This window comes from Canis aureus, chromosome 9 (genome assembly GCF_053574225.1).
Source record: "Canis aureus isolate CA01 chromosome 9, VMU_Caureus_v.1.0, whole genome shotgun sequence".
Taxonomy (NCBI): domain Eukaryota; kingdom Metazoa; phylum Chordata; class Mammalia; order Carnivora; family Canidae; genus Canis; species Canis aureus.
Genome location: NC_135619.1, coordinates 52,584,254 through 52,605,136, shown reverse-complemented (window position 1 = coordinate 52,605,136; position 20,883 = coordinate 52,584,254). Strand labels below are relative to the sequence as shown.

At 48.4% G+C, this 20,883-nt stretch overlaps 1 long non-coding RNA gene across 1 annotated transcript; it reads left to right on the top strand.

Moving 5' to 3' along the window:
- The first annotated feature begins 1,024 nt into the window (after positions 1-1,024).
- On the top strand, positions 1,025-7,109 carry LOC144320148 (uncharacterized). Its single transcript, XR_013385717.1, has 4 exons — positions 1,025-1,158; positions 3,100-3,241; positions 4,927-5,057; positions 6,479-7,109. It is a non-coding gene; the product is annotated as an uncharacterized LOC144320148 (long non-coding RNA).
- Positions 7,110-20,883: the final 13,774 nt, after the last annotated feature.

Here is a 20,883-nt window from a genome sequence, read left to right as displayed (position 1 = left end):
TGCTTTGAAGCTTCTATCACTAAGTGCAGAAATCTGAGTGAAAATTTTGCCCGAGAAGGATGCTACCACCATATTTCTGTTGCTCAAGAGTAAAGCCTGAACTCACAGGGACTAAGATCCACCTAGTGATCTTTTCCCCCGGGCTAAAGAGTGGTGCTTTGTTGCCACTGGTTTCCGAAGGAGCAACAGCAGATGGGCGTCTGAAGGCAGAATTAACTCAAGAGTCATTACATGAGGGTGTTCTCAGTTGAGTGCCCTAGAGTAAATAGTAATTACATGTTCAAGATTACTCTCAGCCTGAGGTGGGGGAAAGAAGAGAGTCATGGATGGCTGACCACGGTCCCCTTAACGTGCACACGTGTGCACAGAAACACAGGCCAGTCACAAGCCTGGATTCGGAATTTGCCCCTAAGAGTGTGATATCAGTTCTACAAGTCCCCTGAAGTATACAAATCGGACTGCCTCGGAGACATCAGAAACTGTCCTTACCTACTCGCATTCTTCTTTCCTCGAGGAGTATCCCCTAGAGATGCACCCCTGAATATGTGGAAGACAAGCCATCCATGCTTGGTCACACTGTACGAAGAGGAGGAATTCACCCTGTGCAGAAACTACACTCCAGTGACGGACTCCACAACACTTAGAGACGCACATTTCCAACTTTCACTCCTGGACTCTGCGAGGGAATGGAGAGCAAGTCTCCACGAAGGCTGGAAAGCTTGGCCACATCTCTCCAGACCCAGGCAGGCACTGGGAGGATGCTCACTTGGTTCCGGGATATGGAAGCAGGGAATTGTGGAGGGCTGGGGTGGGTCTCTAAACCACCTTGCGAGGAGCACTTTCTGCTGTATCTGTAAGCCGTCATCAGCACCAACATCAACAACAATGGTTCTGAGAGCTTATCACCTAGGAGCCACCGCTCTGAAGGCCTCTGTGTAGGTCTTTAATCCTCACAATGACCCCATGGGGAAGATGCTCTCATCATGCCCATTATACAGATGATGAAGTTGGGTGTGGGGTAGAGAGGCTGGGGAAATTGCTCAGGGTCACAACTAGTACAGGGGGACGGGAGTCCAGCGTGGCTCTAAAGCCTTATGTAGTCACCACCCAGACTACTTCATGGAGTTCATCTTAGGGGACCAAGTTAGTCTAAGACTGGTAAGCACTTTCTATTTCAATGTTGTTTTGTTTTTTTCCTTTTTAGATTTTACTTATTTATTTGAGAGAGAGAGAGAAAAAAAAAAAACACAAGCAGAGAGTAGGGGCAGAGGGAGAGGGAGAAGCAGACCCCCCTCTGCCCCCTGCCAAGCAGGGAGCCCGACACGGGACTTGATCCCAGAACCCTGAGATCATGACCTGAGCCAAAGGGAGATGCTTAACCGACTGAGCCACCCAGAGGCTCCCATGTCCCATTTCAAAGGAATGTTTACACTCTGATTCTTTTTTTAGCTTCACACCAATGTCCCTGAGGCACTCAGAGCAGGTTTCTGCCCCCTTCTCCGTGGGTGAAGGCAGGGAGGGGTTAGGTACTTGGTGAGGTCGCCCTGACTAGGAAGCCTCTTCCAAATCCCAGCATGCTCCTCTATTCTGAGGCTACAGAAGGACTTTGAGCAAACCCCAAGGAGCAGGTACCCAGAACTCCTGGGGTGGAGGATTGTGGGGAAGAATGTCAGGACCTCAGAGGTGTGAAACAATAATCTCTACAAATTAAAAACAAAATAAAAAATGCAGAGTTTATAAAGTGTTCTGGGGCAAGTGGGCCTGACCAGTTTTTCACTCACCGCCCAGATGTACTTCCATACAGGGGGAGCTGAGGAGAAAGAACAAACTGAGGAAAATGATAGATAATAGGAACTGTATGAGGTTGGTCAAGGCATGAAGCCAGAGAAAAGCCATGGGCCCGTGGCCTTGCATTAAAGGGACATAGGCTGGCAGACCTGTGGTTCAGTTAAGAGCACAATATGTTGGCTCCGTCATGAACCACAGTTTTAAGGGTCAACGTTTAGAGTGGGAGGGTCCAAGAGACCTCTTCCAGTCCATCATTTTATGATCAGGGAACTGAGGTCCTGAGAGCATGTGCATCTTAATTATCACTGGTCTGAGGTGGGACCTGGGCTGGGCCACCTGGTCCCTGCCTCTGTCCACGGCACCTGTCTGCTCCTCTGCCCACCGAAGCTATAGATGCAAGCAGCCCTCAACATTTGACCTCCTTCCAACAGACTTTGTTTTTTAGCTTTTTTAAAAAAGATTTTATTTATTCATTTAAGAGAAAGAGAGAGAACGTGAGTAGGGGGGATGGGTAGAGGGAGAAGCAGACCTCCCATGAAGCAGGGAACCCAAAGCAGGACTTGATCCCAGGACCCCCCCTGAGCCAAAAGCAGATGTTTAATCAACGAGCCACTCAGGAGCCACCCCCTTCCCTTTTCAAACTTTTTTTTTTTTTTTTTTTTTTTATGATAGTCACACAGAGAGAGAGAGAGAGAGGCAGAGACATAGGCAGAGGGAGAAGCAGGCTCCATGCACCGGGAGCCCGACGTGGGATTCGATCCCGGGTCTCCAGGATCGCGCCCTGGGCCAAAGGCAGGCGCCAAACCGCTGCGCCACCCAGGGATCCCCCTTTTCAAACTTTTTATTTCAAAATAATTCTAGATTTGCCAGAAGTTGTCTGTCCCCGGCTGACCTGTACACACACGAAGTCTCAATATAACTGTGGATGTATGTGGGGTGATGGGTCAGTTCTGGGACTGACTTAGGAACAAACAATTCTTCTTTCTCAGATCTTATCTTACCCCATCACTGCCTTGAACCCTAACACACACACACACACACACACACACACTCACACACACACACACTCACACATGGCCTAATCAGCAATAGTTTCACTCCTGAATATTGCTGGAAGGATCACTAAGCCAAGCTAATCAATTGTCTCAGCCAGCTCCCAGCCCCCAGGAGTTGCCTAGACCTTTCATTGCTATCATTTAACTCTTAGCAGCCTGAGTTTTTATCTACTGTCTTCCAAAAGAGAGCAGAAATACTCTTTTGGGAAGAATCTGGTGCCTAAGATGATGTTCCTCTCTTGCCACCTTTCAAAAGCCTTGTCTATGCTAATGGAAGCAGACACTCTGGAACACTTCAGAAGGCAGGCCTCCCTCTTATGTATACCACCCGGGACCACCGTGGTTAAAGCGGGAAGAGAACGAGGGCCCCCCAGAGTGTGAGCAGCCAGAGGAGGCAGGTAAGTATAGCCCAGAAAGGGGAGAGGACAGGGCATGACAAACGAGGGGAACAGTCACAGGAGAGATACCAGTTTAGCAATTAAATCTGACATTGGCTTAGACAAAGCTTCTTTACAGAACAGAATAAAATTCCTAGGAAGGTTTGTGCACATCTAAATAAAAGACATCCCTCTTTTTTTATTTTTATTTTTTATCTGGCCAGAGGAACATGAAAGCAGGAGGGACAGAGGGGAGAGGTGCTGAGGCAAGAACCACAATCCATGGGTCACAGTTTAATGTAGTTAAGGCAGCTGGACATTTGCAACTTCCAATCACTCCTCCCACAATTAAGGGATCAGAGATGCCCCCTTGAGACAAGCAACTCCATGCAACTCACTTTGCATGTGTTGATGGAACACACACTATGTGCCAGGCACTGTCCTAGGCACCGAGGAATTTCAAAGATGCATAGTGAGGAGGCAAAGGGGAGGCAGTGATGATTCCAGGGTTTTAGTAGTGGTACCCCCAAATCTAGGAGGGAGACCAAAGAAGGGGGCAGTGAGAACAATGTGGGCACTTCGTCAGTTTGAGTGGCACCGGGATTCACAGTCTGGATCCCTGCTTCAATCAGGAAATACATGGTTTATCAGTGGGGAAAGAAAAGGAGTAGGGCTCATTGCCTCGCAGCATAGGAAGTCCCTACACAGAGAAACAGAAGGAGTGTTGAGGACTTTGGAACCGGGGGCATCCATGAGAGGACAACTCTTCAGGAACTGCGGTGGGGCCCACTCAGCAATTGGATTCACTTGTCAAGCAATCGTGTTGAGAGGAGGACAGAAAAGGCACCTGCTGCTCTCACAACACAGCCCTGTTGACTTCACAACCAGGACTGGCCTGGCCTTGCTTGGTGGATAAAGCCCAAACTGCCCTCTAAGAGTGGAGGGTAGAGAGGGGTGCAGGAGTGACCTGGGGACCTTAGAACAAAACTGCTTGTCTCAATGTGAGCAAGGCCAGGAGAGCTGACCAGACTCTGGTTCTATGGAGCAAAAAAGAGCCTGGCTTTCTTCCCCACACCTAGGACTGCTGTCCAAAGCCCAGTTTCCATCCTCTGTTCTCCCACAGTGGTTTTTTTTTTTTTTTATTTCATTTATTTATTTATGAGACACACACACACACACACACACACACACACACACAGAGGCAGAGGCAGAGACACAGGCAGAGCGGGAAGCAGGCTCCTCACAGGGAGCCCAACGTGGGACTCGATCCCTGGTCTCCAGGATCACACCCTGGGCTGAAGGCAGGCGCTAAACTGCTCAGCCACCCGGGGACCCCCTCCCACAGTGGTTTAAAGGCTCTTAGTTCTTTCCAGATTGGTGGTGGTAGTGGTGGGTGTCCTGATAGGCCTTGATCTCTGGTTTACCTGTGGAATAGTTCATTGGCGGTTGAGACTGGAAGTCTTGCTGATCCAGGATTCCACCCACCAACATTCAGGAAAATAGCCTGTTACAAACTGAATGTTTGTATTCCCTCAAAGTTCATATGTTGAAGCTCTGATGTCTAATGCGATGGTCTTAGGAGGTGGGGCGTTGGGGAGGTGTTTAGGTTTAGATGAGGTCATGAGGGTGGGGGCTCCCATGATGGGATTAGTGTCTTTCTAAGAAGAGGAAGAGACCAGTGCCTTTGCTCTCTCCACCCTGTGAAGATGAATGAGAATGCCATTGGCTTATAAAGAGGGTCCTCACCCAACCTGATCACACCACCACCCTCATCTTGGGCTTTCTGGCTCCAGAACTATGAGAACTACATTCCTGTCATCTAAGCCACCTGGCTATGGTACGTTGTCATTGCAGCCCAAGCTGATTAAGACGTAGCTCCTTAGTGGGAGGTGTGGGAGCCTGTCTTTAGTGGTATGACAACCCTGTGAGGTAGGCTCTATAATGATGCCCAGTTAGCAGATAGGAAAACTCAGGCCTTAAGGGATTAATTAGCTCAAGTCTGGGAGCTGAGAAGAGGTGTGGTGCCAGGGTTCAGACCCTGGCTGCCTGCTCAGAGTGTGTGCTCTCGACCACAGCTCTGTGCCATCCATGAGAGGCACCTGGTAGGGAAGGGGCGGGAATGATCAGTGATGAGCTGGACGTAATGACATTGTAGCTGCCCTTGGGGAGTGTCTGGTGCAATGAGGGAGACCCACAATCACACCCTAGAGATGAATGCAATACTGGAGGGAGATGTGTTGAGTGCTCCAGGAAGAGGGGGATGTCACCCATGTAAGGTAGTTTTCACAGCAAAGCTGATGTAGATGGGCTATAAATCACATTTTTTTAAAAAGAAGATTTAATTTATTTGACACAGAGAGAGAGACAGTGAGCAAGAGCACAAACAGGCGGGAGGGGCAGACAGAGGGAGAAAGAAAAGCAGACTCCCTGTTGAGCAGAGCCCGACTAGGGGCTTGATCCCGGGACCCTGGGATAATGATCTGAACTGAAGGCAGATGCTGAACTGACTGAGCCACCCAGGCGTCCTTATAAATGCCATCTTGACTCCAGCAAGGGCAAGTGCAAGAGGACTCACGGGCCACTGAGCATGAAGTACTAAGAGAAGGAGCAGTGCCCAGGGAAAAGGGGGAAACAGAAAGCCAGGGGCCTCCACTGATAGAAAGTCCGCTGTCTGGAGCCTCTGCTAATCTCATGAAGCGGGGAAAATAGGCCCAGGTGAAAGGACTAGAAAGTGCTCACTTGGTTGGTGGCAGAAAAGAAAGGCGGGTGTCCACAGAGCATTCAGAATCCTTCTGTATCAGGGGTTCCTGCTTTTCCTTCCCAAGCAGGAGACCACACACTCCAGGAGAGCCAGGGCACGTTTGGGCAGCCATATGGCTCTGACTTTCCCCTCTCCTCCGCTGTACCCCAGAGAACGAGGGGAGAGGGCAGCCAGAATGTGTGGAGAACTTAGACTCCTGACCTCAGCTTTGCCTTGACATTGCTCGACCTTGGCCAGGTTGCTCCTCGCCTTCTCTGGCTGAAGATCCCTGAGATCTCCACCTAGCTTTCTTCCGGGGCACAGTGAACCAGACGGGCTTTGAGGTCCTGGTATACAGAGAGCAGGGCACGGGGACCAGGGACTCGGACCCAACCACAGAGCAAAAGGGAAAGGAGGGGCTGGTGGAGCTGTGAATTTGCTCCAGAAGGGGGGACAGCCCACAGAGGTTCAGCCTCAGGACCGAAGTGGGGGCGAATCCTCTCCACCTGCTCCACCAGGCAGCAGGGGAACTCTCCAGTTGCTGGAAAATTGAGCCGTACTCCTGTCTCCATGTTCTCACCTCTGGACTGGCGGAGGAGAATTGATTTGGGGAGTTGGAGGCGCACATCCCCTCCAGACCCTTGGTTAACGGAGGATCCGCATCTGCTGTGCTGCTGGGGACTTTTTCTGAGCACATCAGCTGACTCTGGCTTCAGAGCTCCTGCCATAGTTTCCATTCTTGCTTTGTAGAACGATTCCCCTCTCCCCATCTTCCACTTTGCTGAAGTTGTACAGCAGCCTGAAAATGCTGATGGCTTAACTGGTTTAATTTTTTTTTTTTCCCCAGCAGCCCTGAGGGGTTTTAACTCTTTCCTCCTGCAGAAACCCTGCTTTTGGAGTTGAATGTTTAAACTCTCACTGGGAGACTCATAAATATTCGGAGTCACTCTCTCCCTCTCTGTTTGATTAGGAAATGAGCCTTTAACTCAATGTAATCCCCAAGCCATTAACAAAAAAGCCCTCAACAGCTCCACTATTAGAATTTCACTCTTAACCCGCTGAGGATTGAATTAGATTAACATAACTACCCACAATCTGAGTTTATTTTCTGTGCCAGATAGAAATGTGTTTTTCAGGGAAGGCGAGAAGGGGGAGGGAAGGGAGGAGGGAGGGAGAGAGAGAGAGAGCAGGAGGGTAATGAAATGTAAAAATAGAGATAAGAAAAAGATGGACAGATACACTGTAGAAATGAAGGGATGGGGAGAAAGAGCGGTGCATGGTCTCTGGTTTAAAAATCCTGCCAGCTGCCGTCTTTTATTTACGGGGTATTTGGAGAGGCCTGAGCTATGTGAAATTGTTTGAATTAGGGGAGCGCTTTCCAGGTATTTGCAATTCCTTCTTCCTGGAGATTGATGGTCCTGCACCTGAGCCTGCTGTATTCCAAAGCACCTGCTCATTGGCCCCACTGTCCCCAATTTGGGAGGAGATCGGGCTGGGTTTCCATGCTCAAGGGAAAGGGGGGGGGACACATAAAACAACAGTGCAGGCACACAGGCGACTGCGCGTTTACAGTCAGAGAAATAAAACAACGACAAAGATGGAACGGGTTAGATTTTGCAGACATGAAGTCACAGACAGCCCCGTGACCAATTGCATTTAAGAAATCAGTGTGGAAAAAAAAAAATGAGTTTGACGGGAGCTGGGTCCACACAAAATTAATCGTTATTGAAGCAGAAACTAAGTAATCAGAGGCTGCCTTAGGCAAATGCATTGAAGTTTCCCCCAACTGCATCTCCAGAACTAAGCCCAAAGGGAAAAACCACCCTCACCCTCCTGAAGTTGGGGGTCAAAGTGAGGCCTTCTATCACACTGCCAAACAAAGCTTCCATCCCCCCCTAAAAGCATCCACAAGTAGCAAAAGGAAGGACTGGTTCTTGCCCAAATGTTCCAACAAACATTCTCAACCACTCCTGCTGATGAGAACACAGCACTTGTTCAGAAATGCCGGACTCTCTCCTACTGCCTGTAATCGTGGGCCAGCAGGCTTCGGTGTGCATGTTGGGGGTGTGGGGCACTGGGGGTGGTTTACTCTTGCATTAAAAGATTAAAAAATGTCACACTTTCTCTAAAAAGCCTTTGAGATCTGAGAGTCCTCGGCTAGAAGTTCAGTTGTGCAAACAGCTGACTGCTGCGATTTCTGAATGCTACGTCTCAATCGCTTGATTCGCTTGAGCCTTAATTAACAACAACCCACCAAATCTCACTTCGACATTATTGTGGGGAACCTTAGCAGGATATATTTATCAAAATGGAAGCCTGGAAATAGAAAAAAGCGATCATGCTACAGACAGAGGACATTCAACTTCTGTTTATTTTTTTCTTGATTCATGGGCTTTACCTTCCACACTAGGTTTTAAATAGTGACCAATTCTCCAACCCACTTGCCCTATTTTATACCAAACTCCTTATTCTGAATTTTCCCACCAGTACATGTGGTCTTACTAGCTGAACATGTGAGGCTGACCTTCTAATTTCTTATTCTTTCCTGATTCCCATGTTCCCCTCCAAAATAATAAATGAATGGATTAAAGACATCAGTAACCCTAAATAAAATGCGGCAGAGAGTAAAGAACCAAAAGTAGAAGTTTGAGAAAGGTCCGAAGTAAAAGGAGATCAAACTGGCTCTCTAAACATATGTGTGCTCATATTATTTAACTTTTGCCAAGTTAGATTTATTGTTAAAACTATTTCATTTTTAATCAAAAATAATGCAGGCCCATCTGTTTTGTTTAATGCTTTTAAATTGTTGGAAAGATTATTATTTTTTTTGTTAGGATATTGTTTTCCCGAACAAATCTAGGAGTAGTCCCTAGCAATAAACTATATGGTCACCATTGTATTAGTAAGTAGAAATCCAGGCGTTACTAGACTACTCATTCTAAAATTTGTATATGATATACATTAAACATCATCACATCCCCCCCCCAAAGTTAGGGCTACTATTCCTTTGTAAATAACGTACAGCAAACCTCCCCAACTGCAGGATTCTTAGTTAATACTCTGCATTATCCAAAAACCAAAGTCCCAAATCTTCCACAGGAAGCTGGTGGCACGTGGGCCCTGTGGACACATGACAATGTCTGAGGACTGTCAGCCCTGGGAGCCACTGATGTGCTCACAGAGCTTACACCCCGACTGTCTGCAACTGCAACAAGCAGATTTTTGACAAGAATTGCGATATTAAGTTTCTCTCTTTGGGGGAAGGATGCAGACAGAGCACCAGGCATCAACAGCACCGCCACACCTGAGTCCGTCCTTTCGAGAGGCGCTTTCTCCCCCACCCCCACCCAGTTCCCCTTTCAGGATGAAGAAAATACACTAAACACCAAAGGTGTGAGCCAACAAAAGCCTGGAAGGCAAGACCAATCATGAGCTCTCATCTGGACTCCTCAAAGCAAACTCACTCCGTGGAGGAAAAAAAAAAAGAGAGAGAGAGAGAGAGAGAGGGAGAGAGGGAGAGAGAAAGCAAGAAAACAAGAATAAAGTCCTTTTTTTTTGAGGTGCTCTAGCAAAACTGGTCACCGGGACTGCTCCGAGTGCCCCTGAACCTGCCGGGAGCCCTCCATCATCACCTGTCCTGGGTGAACTGGGTCCTGCCTCTGTAACCTTCTCAGTTCACCCAACGCTGGAGCTGCCAGCAAATAAAAGTTTTCACGCTGGGAGACATAACCACCCCCGCGGAGCCGCATGTAAACTTTCCCTTGCCCTTTTGATTTACTTACTTTTTCTCAGCGAAAACAAATAAAAATAACCGGGAACCTACGGGATTGCGAATGAGTTTGGGTAGCAGTCCCACCCAGCCGCCCGGTCCCTCTGACCTTCCCGGGACAGCCTGCCCAGGGCAACCCTTGCCCCCACCAGCCCCGCAGGGATGCTTTCCTGTGCCCAAAACCAGAATGAAAGAGCAGGCGCGGGGAGATATTTTTATCCATAAAAAGAGAGAGAGAGAGAGAGAGAGAGAGAGAGAGAGAGAAGGAGGGAAAGGAGGGGGGTGTGGAGGGCAAAGGACAGGCCGGTGCAGGGCAGCGCTGGGGCAGAGACAAGGGAGCAGTGGCGGTACTTACATGCTCGGGGCGCGCAGAGGACCGTCTACACTCAGGTGTTTCCACGGGCTGATGACTCGGTGCTCAGCGACTCCGGCACCAGCTGACAGTCCCCTGTCTGTGTCTCTTTGTGACTAAGGACACAGTACTCCCAACCTATAAATAGATCCCGACTCCGTGATTGATATAACAGGCAGCTGACAAAAAAAAAAAAAAAAAAAAAAAATCCCACAACCATAACCAGGTCTTAAACAAAACAGCCAAGAGCCCTGGGCTTCCAGCTCCACCGAGCCCCAGGCAGGCGGCACAGCCACCGATGAGCGCTGCAAAGCGGGGAAGAGAAATGTACAGTAAAAGGGAGGCGGAAATGGGGGAGGACACACAAAGGGGGAAAGTGTAAAAGTTATTCCTCTAGGGGTGGAGCAGTCCCTTGGGGTCACAGTGAGCTGAGGAATGAGGGTCGGCAGGGAGAGCCAGGGGAGGAGCCCGGCTGGAGGTCCTGACCCTGGGAAGTAGGAAGGAGAGGCCCCATCCTGTCCTGAGCCCAAGGCCCTGTCAGGGCCCAAGTCAAAGTCCCAACTGGGGAGCTTTGGTCAGTGCAAGTGCTTTCCACGAAAGTTTCCATTCCTGCCGCCAGATGAGAGGGAAGGGAGGGAACAGAGTTTTCCTAGCTCAGGGGCCAGACTGGCTTCTTGGGGGACCTGCAGAAGGCGCCTGGAGGGTGAGGGACAATGTCCAGATGAAGGGTTGGGACAGAGCATGGAGTCACCTGTGCCTGGTGGGCCATGTCCAGCGGGCCCAGCTGCAGCACATAATGGGTTTTTAAAAGGCCAAGGAACGACATTCCTGACGTGAGAATTGCCCAAGGTTGAAAGGCCTTGGGGGTGTTGGTGTCTTTTTCCAGAAAGATTTCCTAGGAGAACACATCGAAAAAATTTCTCCTTGGGGGAAATGAATCCCACTCTTTGAGATGCGGAAGGGTCTCTTAAGAAACAAGGTTCTGCTAAAGTCCTGCAAAGGTGGATGGCCTCTCCAGGGCAGGCCGGCTCAACTCTGAGAGGGGCCACGGGGCAAAGTTTCCAGAAGACGAAGAGTCATGGTGACAGAAATGTGGGCTGTCCAACAGTTAACCGGGTGAGTTCCTGGTCACCCGATGGACTTCCATCCTGCCACGTGCAGACCCACTTGCTTTGGTCACATCTGCCTGGATGATCTGCTTAGGTGAGGTTGCCGCTTCCAGAAGGAATCGGTGCTTTATAATCCTTGAAACTTCCTGATCCCTATTTTTTTTTTAAATAAAGTTGAATTTCTTCTTAATGTCAGATCTGATCCCTTACTCTCCAAGATAACAGAAACTGAGGATGGTTAAAGTCAAAGCCCATTTAATATGTAGGACCTCAAACATGCCCACGAGTAGCCTGCCACTGGAAGGTAAGCTCCAAGAGGGGAAAGACCCTGTGTTTGTCGTATTCACCATTATTCTCCAAGTGCTGCCATGGAACCTGACACATAGTAAGACCTTCCTGAGTAGGGACTGACTGACTTATTGAATGAATGAATGAATGAATGCATGAATGTGTGATGTCTAAGACACCCACCTCAGTCCTTTGGACTAAGACACCCACTGTAGAATGTCTGTCCTTACAGAAGTGTCCCTAGGAAGGTAGAGAATTGGGGGTGGGCCTTCAGGGTTCCAGAAAAGTCCTGTGCCACCGTTGAGGTGATAGCCCCTTTAGCACACATTCACCACTAGGCTCCTTGTTAGGGAAAAACCTTTCACTTCTGAGGCAAACTGGGGACTTCCCTTCATTATTTGCTTTCTCCTCAAATTCTCCAGCCTATCCTCCCTGATTTCCGGCAAGGTCTTCTTCTCCATGGCTGTGGCCTCTCCTAGAGGCACGCGTCTAGTCTGCAGTGAGTGCTCATTGAATGGGATGAACCAAGCCACTTCTCCTGGAAGGTACCCTTCCCTAGAAAGCATGGTGGGAGCTTGGTGTTGGCTTTTTACCTCCAGGCCAATCTCTGAGTCACTTCAAAGCTTCAGTCACAATTCTTTCAACTGAACTAAGCCTTGGTGTTTGCTCCCTGTAAGTGGCCCTGGGAGCCTGTGGTGGGGACCAGCCAATCACCAGTGGGCATCCCTCTGCTCACACAGGCCTCCCTTGGAATGCTGGTCATCATCTTGGGAGAACAGACGCCTTTGTTTTCAGGAGCCTTCAAGGGCCCCTGGAAACACAGACAGGTGCCCACACACATCCCTAGCGGTTCAAGCACAGACTCTGGACCAGGTCTCCCTGGGTTGGAATCTTGCCCCTTCCATGGAAACTAGCAAAACCCCCTAACTTCTCTGTGTGGCAGATTGCCCATCTACAATGTGGAAATTCCCAGGGTCTACCTCCTAAGACTGGCAGGAGGATAAAATGGCCCAATGTAAAGCCATGCTCAGGGCAGCCCGGATGGCTCAGCGGTTTAGCGCCACCTTCGGCCCAGGACCTGATCTTGGAGACCCGGGATTGAGTTCCACGTCGGGCTCCCTGCATGGAGCCTGCTTCTCCTTCTGCCTATGTCTCTGCCTCTTTCTCTCTGTGCCTCTCATGAATAAATAAATAAAATCTTAAAGAAAAAAAAAAAAAGAAAAAGCCACACTCGGAACAGTGCCTAGCACATGGAGAGTCCTCCAGCATGTGGCTGGAGATGCCACATGCTGCAGGTGGCATCTCCAGCCCCCATGCATGCCCCCACACTCATCCTCATGTACCCCCTACTCTCACCCCTCACTGCCCACCTTAGTTAGCCACACTACTGGAGCTTGCTTTGGTTCTTCCCCCAAAGCTAGAGCTTCCTGACCTCAAGATTTGATGACTCTTTGTGAGCACACACCCATTTGTGTGCCAGCTGCTTCCATAAACCCATGGGAGGATTATCATTGCCCTGTACTCGTTGGCTGGGACTGCCACAACAAAGTACCAAGAACTGGGTGGCTTAGAACAACACAAGTTTATTTTCTCACAGTGCGAGAAGCTGGAAGCCCAAGATGTTGGAAGAGTTGGTTCCTTCTAAGGCAATGAGGGAGAATCTGTTCCAGGCCTCTCTCCTGGGTTTTGGTGGTTTTCTGGGAAACTGGTATCCCTTGGCTTATAGAAGCATCACCCCAATCTCTGCCCTTCAACTTTGCATGGTGTTCTCGTGTGTGTGTGTGTGTGTGCGTGTGTGTGTGTGTGTGTGTGTCTAAATTTCTCTCTTTATAAGAACATAGTCATATTGGATTAGGGCCTACCCTAATGACCTCTTTTTAAGTTGACCACTGGCAAAGACCCTATTTCCTTTTTTTTTTTTTTTTTCAAAGACCCTATTTCCAAATAAATTCACATCCATAGGTACTGGGGGCTAGGATTTCAATATCCTTTGGTAAGGGGGACGCAATTTACCCATAACATCCCCTTTTACAGGGGAGGCAACTGAATGTTCGGGAGGTCTTGCACTCAGTACGAACCACAGCTGAGTGAGTGTCACCGTGGAAAAGACAGCCCTAGGTAGGTGAAGTGCTGACAGCCCCTCTCCCTGCCGTAGGGACACCGGCTCCTGCACTGGCTGGGTGCCACCAGACTCCACTCGGCTTGCTCCGGCGTCATTAGTGCCGCACATCAAGGTGACTTTACAATGTTTACAAGGGCCACTGAAGGTACAGCCATCCCCGCCCCCACTAGCTTATCAACTCACTTACCTTTCAGAGTTCCGTAACAGACTGCAACCGAGAGGGGTGGGCAGGGACCCGCACACAGCCCAGGAAGGGCTTGCGTTCGTTTTATCTGGAAAGAAAAATCTATCTGCTTGGGAATAGAACTAAATACAACACATCGGTGCAGCTAGGCCATTAATCATCTCCTGCCAGGATGCAGGAGACCTGAGAGTGGCCATCGTGGGCACTGGCTTTACACAGGAGGGTCAGCTGGAGTCAGGGACACTGCCGGCTCTTCCCTCGGGAGGGCACCCTATAGGGATTGGGGAGGGGTGGTGTAATACTGCTCAAAAGGTGGTGACATCTTGCTTGGGTAGAGGAGGTGGGAGGGGCCGTCCAACTCCATCCTAGATGGTTGGGCCTGAAAGTAGGTTCCTACCAAAGCAAATACCACCCTCCCACTCAACCAGGAACTCAGTCTACCGGGAACTGCCATGTCCGGTAGTGTGACACCTGTTGCAACTCCCCCCTCCCACCAGGGGAGGAGCCTATACTGTTCTTAGGGGAAGGAGAAGTGCCAGAAAATGGGAATTATAGGAGACCTATGGTGGGGGCAAGCCAACAAATCAAAGGCCCCAGACTCCCAAGCCTGATTTCTTCCATCCCTTTACTCCCAAGAGACCTCACCTACAGGTCTCTGCCCAACCAGCCTACACAGAGCCCCATAAACCTGCTGCCCTGCTGGGTGCATTCCTGGCTCTACTGCCTGTCCTCTGTCTCCCCTACTTTCTACTCATTCTTCATGGGGCACCTCGAGCATGGTCCCTTCCCGGGTGCTCCCTGCCCACAGAGGCCCTGACTGTAGGGCTCCTCCGCTGTCTATAGAACAGCTCACCTGAGCCATCAACACACACCCCATTTTGCCCCCAGTCACGTGCTGACTTCTCTTGCGTGTTTGCCTCATGCTACAACGAGGCAGTCAGAAGGGAAATAGGTGACATTGTACTGAGCGCCCACCTTGTGTCAGAGTCTGGGTAAGGCCCATGATCTACATTGCCTTATTTAATCCTTACAAATACCCTAATGGGCAAGGATTATTCTTCCCCATTCATCCTCTGGGAAGCTGGCAGTCAGAGGGGTGAAGTGACTTGCCCAAGACCGGGCAGCGGGTTAGTGGGGCGGGGGGTGGTGGGGCGGCGGTCAAGATTTGGGCTCACATCTGCCTGAGTCGAGAGCCTATGCTCCTATTCACGGTTTAACCAGCTCTGCTATGACATGCCCCTCCCCCAACCCTCATGGCTCTCTATGTTCCATGGCATAAAACCCAATGCCTCACTCTAGCTTATATTTAAGAAATCTGTTCGCGACTATATTCCTGGCCACACCTCTCATCATGGCCTGCCATTGGAGCCTTTCCTTGGCAACGCTGCAGTCTCTTCCATACTTTGGCCTGGAATGTACCATTTGGACATCGTGACCCAATTCCACTGTCCCCTCCTCTGAGAGCCTTTCCCTACTTCAGTCACAACTTCCCCTGAACCCTTACAGGATTGCGTGACACACTCTGCTATGGCACTTGTCACACAGTGCTATAAATATTGGCTCACGTATCTGTCTCTATCCTTGGGATGTCACTCCTGGAGGATGAGGACTTACTTTTTTCATGTTTTGGTCACCCTCCATCCCACTGCCAACCAATGCCTATCCTGGCAGGTATTGGTGACCAATAAACTATTTGTTACTAATGAATGAAAGCTAACAAATTAGGAGATAGAAAGTAAGAGGGTAAAGAGTGAGGTAAGAGATGAGTATAAGGTGAGTGGGAAATGGTTTAGAGAGTTGCTGGTTATGAAGGTTGTGCACTATACAACTCCAGGAGTGGTTCCTGTGACAGCCCCCAGGAACTCCCCAGAAACCACACCAATGACAACCTGCATGGGGGTGTGAAGGCACAGGCCCTCTTCTGGCCAGTTACTCTGACCTGGAGGGGACTTGGGAGAAGGGAACGTAGATGAGAAGTATAGAAGAGGTGCCTGAGCAAGTGTGGCACATATTACAGGTTGTCTACCCTACAGTCTTTCTGTACCACATTTTCTGGGCCTGTCACAAGCTGTAGAGGCTGAAAACACTCCTTGTTTCCCAGCCTTCTTTGCAATTAGAGGCTGCCATGCATCCCGGTCAGACAGAGACTTAAGGGGCAGTCTGCCAGAAGAGAAGGGCATTTGGGCAATGTTGTCCTCCATGACAGAGAGATAGACTTGAGGAAAGAGCTGCAGAAACCACCTGGTAACTATGACACAAGAAGCTTGGAGGAGAAAAGCCAATATGCAGAGGATGGCGGAGCACAAGAAGGGAACAGGCATGGGTCCTCGATGGCATTGGTGAGCTGCTGAACTAAAACCAGCCCTGCACCCATATACTTCTTGTTGTAGGAGATGATGTGTGTGCTCATTGCTTACCTCACTATTAGTTATGTTTTCATTAATTACATTCCAAAGCATCCTAACCGATGTATTAGAGAGTAGGGATCATGCCAAATATGACAATGCAAGCTGGGAGCCAGCCAACTAATGTAAATCAGTAGGAAATCAGACCTCCTGGATTAAGAGAGTCTAAATGCAAACGTTGGTAGACTAATGCCAATGGTGTGAACTCTTTTTCATATTTTTGGTTATTCCATTTCTCCAACTTATATGTGATACATTGGCACTATCTCCCCTTAGCTGTAATCCAAGCCTTGCCCTTAAAAAATGTTTAGTCTTTGGGACAGAAAAAATAAAAAATAAAGCAAAACTCCCCTGCATATTTTTTGGAGCACTTTACAAAATGATTTTCCATTGGTTAAGTCACAATAGCCCCCAGACAGATGGGACAGGGGTGAGGAAACCAGCCAAGGGATAGGGGACAACAACAAAGATCACCCTTCTTTCTCTAAATTGACTAAACCTCGTGAGCTTCTTGAGAGCTCCTCGTGCACCTGAGCACTTCCTTTGTGTCCTGTTCTAAATATTTTGTATGTGTTAAGTCATCTAATTCTCAAAGCAAGCCTATGAAGTGAAGATACCTTCCTCATCCCTATTCTAGATACAGAAACTGAGGCAGAGAGAGACCCTGTAATAGTCCCACCCTGAAAGAGGCAGAGCTGGGATATGAACCAAGTCAGTCCCACTCTATACCTACACTTGCCCCCAACAACGATGCCACAATGATGGTGGCAACTCCCTCCTGAAAAAAAAAGAAAGTGGTTCTATGTTTATTAATCCGTGTCCTTCCAGGAAGAACCTAAAGCGTTGGGAGGAGCTGAGCAGCCCTGTGTCTTGGCTGGCCTTTATTTAAGGGTTCTGCAGTTCTTCGGCTGGATACCTCCAAGATCGAAACTTTTCTAATTGGGCTTCCCTCCCAGGGCTAACACCCACAGGGTGGGGGTGAGGGGTTGGGTCACCATCAACGCCGTGAGGGCTACATAAGCCTTACTTAATAAATAATCTGGAACTCCATAATCTTTCCCCATAGATTGCTTGGTATTTGCCTTCAGTAGATTTAGAAGTAATTAAATTACTGCACAACCAGCCTCCAAGTCTTAGGAAAAGACCTGAAGTAAAGCCTTACTAATTCAGACAGACAGGGGGAGTGGTGGGGGAAAACCAGAGGGAACTGTGGCTTTCCTTTTAGAAGAACCACATTTTTTACATTTCTGGTACTTACAGTAAATCACACTAAACATTAATAGCAGCCAAATGGAGTTCTTGCTGAGTTTGTGTGAATGAATAAATAAAACTAATTTTAATTAGCACATTCCTTGTATACAAATATCTTCTATTAAAACTCTTTTGAGAGCTTGTTGTTTGAAGGTTAAACATTCATTCATTCGTCCAAGAAGCATCATGGAGAATCATTATTGAGAATCTACAACGTGCTGCTATGTGCTCTGTGCTAGAAGCGAAGGATAAAGAGATAAACAAGATTCAGAGGATGCCTTGGAAGAATCTATATATGCAAACAAATAAACTATGAATATGAGAAGACTTACTAGAAATATATAAGCAAGGTGTTGAGCCACCACAATCGGGAGCAACTGACTCTCCCTAGGAGGAAGTAAAGGAAAGCTTCACGGGGAAGGTGGTATTTGAGCTGGGTTTTGAGGGATGAATAAGAGTCTGACAGTAAGAGAAAAGGTTAAAGGCAAGGATGGCCACAAGACAAGGGCCACAGAGTCCCTTGATGATGCTCCAAAGTGGCTATTCATCATTCATATGTGCTCTGGCTCATGTTACAAATTATGAATTGTTGGAGTAGAAGTTTCCAATTAGATGACTTAATGCAGAAAACATTTTTAATACAGAAAAGTGCAAAAGGTAATAAATACCCATGTACTTGCCAAAACGAATCAATGGTAACCTTGTGTCATTAGCTATTTATTTATTTGAGAGAGAGCATGTACAAGTGGAGGTAGGGGCAGAGGGAGAGAGAGAGAAGCAGACGCCCCACTGAGCATGGAGCCCAATGAAGGGCTCCATCCTAGGACCCTGAGATCATAACCTGAGCCAAGGGCAGATGCCTAATCGACGGAGCCACCCACGTACCCCCTAGATTTTTTTTTTTTAAGAAACAAAAGTTTACATCAAGACATTGACCCTGTTCATTACGTGATCTGTCACCTCCTCTGATGGTGCTTTCCCTGGCTGCCCTTTCCAGAGCAGATCCCTCTCCTTTCCTTTCTGTCAGGGGTCTCTGCTTATTTCCCTTAAAGAATTTCCCACAATTTTTGGTCACCCTGTTGATTTGTTGATTCGCACCCCACTGTAATGTCATCTCCATAAAAGAGATACCGGATGTCTTGTTTATCATGGGCCCCTCCGTCACTGACATATATTAGGTGCCCAATACATATTTGTAGAAGAAATGGGGGAAGGGAAGGAGGGAAAGCAGATAGGTTAGCATGGACTTTTCTAAGGAAACGAAAACAGTCTTCAGAGGAAGGAATCTCAGCAGAGGGAGGGACAGTGATTTGATTTAACTCTGCAAATACTCTCTGAGCATCTCCAAAGTACAAGACTCTGCAAGAGCACAGGACAAGTCCTGCCCCCAAGGATCTTACTCTCAAGGGACACCCAGTGCTACTAAATGCTGCCCCTGTGGTGAGGGTGGGTTGAGGGGGGTGTCTGGTGGATTTAGGAGGTCTAGCCCTGGTCAGGCACCTGGGGCTAGAGACGAGGGTGTCAAAGCCCCTGTCAGTCAAAGTGGAGCGGAGGTGGCTAAGCCAGTGACAGGTCTGCAGTGGGACTGGAACTGTAACCAAGGAGATCAAGCAAGGTGAAAGTGTTATGGACAAATAAAAGAAATTGACATTCAGGAAAGGTGACAAGTTACACATTAAACCATGGAATGGGAGAGGGCCAAACCTCCCCCACGGCGTAGCCCCAAAGACCTGCCTTTGTGCTCAACATGTAGAAGAAAGTCTCTCCCTTTCAGACATTACTAACATATCCCTTCCTGGTATTATAGGGGATGAGCCTTTGGGCGGGATGTGAGGACTTGGTAGCAAGTGATTTGGAAAGAGGAGCCAACCCTGGCTCACATTCTGACTAACTGCCCTTCCCTGACAAGCCCCCCTGATATCATTCACTGAGCAAATGTTTACTGAGCTGCTACTATAAGCCAGGCATTGGACTAAGGACCGGGGATGCAGAGATGAACAAGCCCTCCTAAGAAGGCAAAGATAGAAAGACAAGATCTAATACAACATAGCAGAGGTTGGACCAAGTGCCTTGAATGCTCAGAGGACTCCAGTAAAATTGTGGAAAGAGAGTTTATGAGATGGGATATTTGAGTGAGGCTTTGAAGCCTGAAGAGGAGGTTGTGGGCAAGAGCTGTTTTCCATGTAGACAAACAAGAAGCATACAAGGTCCTGGCAAGCCTGGAGAAGGAGGGGGGGAGAGGAAAGAGTGGCAGGAGGTAGTCCCTGTGCCTATAATGTTCAACCCTGCCTGGCAGGCTCCTTCTTGTCACTCAGATCTTAGCTTCATGGTCACCTCTGAGGGGCCTTCCCTGGCCACCCAATCGGTCAGAGTGTCTGTAATCTACCTTAAAAGACACCAGCATGTAAGTGTGAGATTATGTATGTGTGGCTTAGGTTAAGCTATAACACAGGGGCTGCTAGCATTTCAATCAAGAATGCACAGCACAGGGTGAGGCTTGGTAATTAGCCAGGAGGCCCCTGTCTGGAGCGTCTGGTATTTGTGTCTAGATCAGTGAGCAACACTTGGCTAAGTAGCCTAGTGAATGCCAGAAATGAATTATTACTGGTAAATTAGAGGTAAGTTCTGTGAAATTTTCAAGATCTATGTGAAATGGTGCTATGTGGGTGCCCCACCCCAAGATCCCTCACCATCTAGGTTCAACTGCTTCTGAGATGGTCAGTATTCAACAGCTTGGCCACCTCCCACCTCAAGCATCCATCTTTTCTTTCTTTCTGCCTGACTTTACTCAGCCACTACTGGAGCTTGCTCTGCTAAAAAACAGGTCTAACCGGGAGAGCTAATACCCCCGGGAGCAATCTTCAACTGATAGGAGATAGGAGTCATTGGACAAATACCCCCAGTCTCCCAGTCTGTTGGTGGAAAGATTCCACAGTTTGCTTCACATGGTGTCTGAGAGGGTTCCCAGATGCATTAAGGCACAGTCACTCTCCTTAGCAAACCTTCTGATTTCTCCCTTTGCTGTCTTCTTTCTTTCCTGTTTCATTTTCTCTACTCCTTCATTTGTACTTCCTGAAATCATCCCTGAAATAACATAGTTATACCCATGATCTTGTCTCAGGGTCTGCCTGTGTGAGATCCCAAGGTGAGACATTAGATGGGCCAGCTGAAATGTGTTGGAAACATTCTCCTGCCCTTTGTATGCACAGAGTATGAGAAACCAATGGATTCCATAGGCTTTACCCACTGGGGTGATGCTCTAAGCCAATTCCCAAGAATTGGCTATCATCAGCCAGCTATAAACTCTGGAAGATTCTGGTTGCTGGTGGGTTATCAAGGTAGTAAGAATCCTGCCTCTGGAATCTTGGTGTTTGTTGGAGTACTTAAAAGGACAGAGAGAGCTGGGATTTCCTTGAGCCTACTGAACAGGTGTATGAACTGGT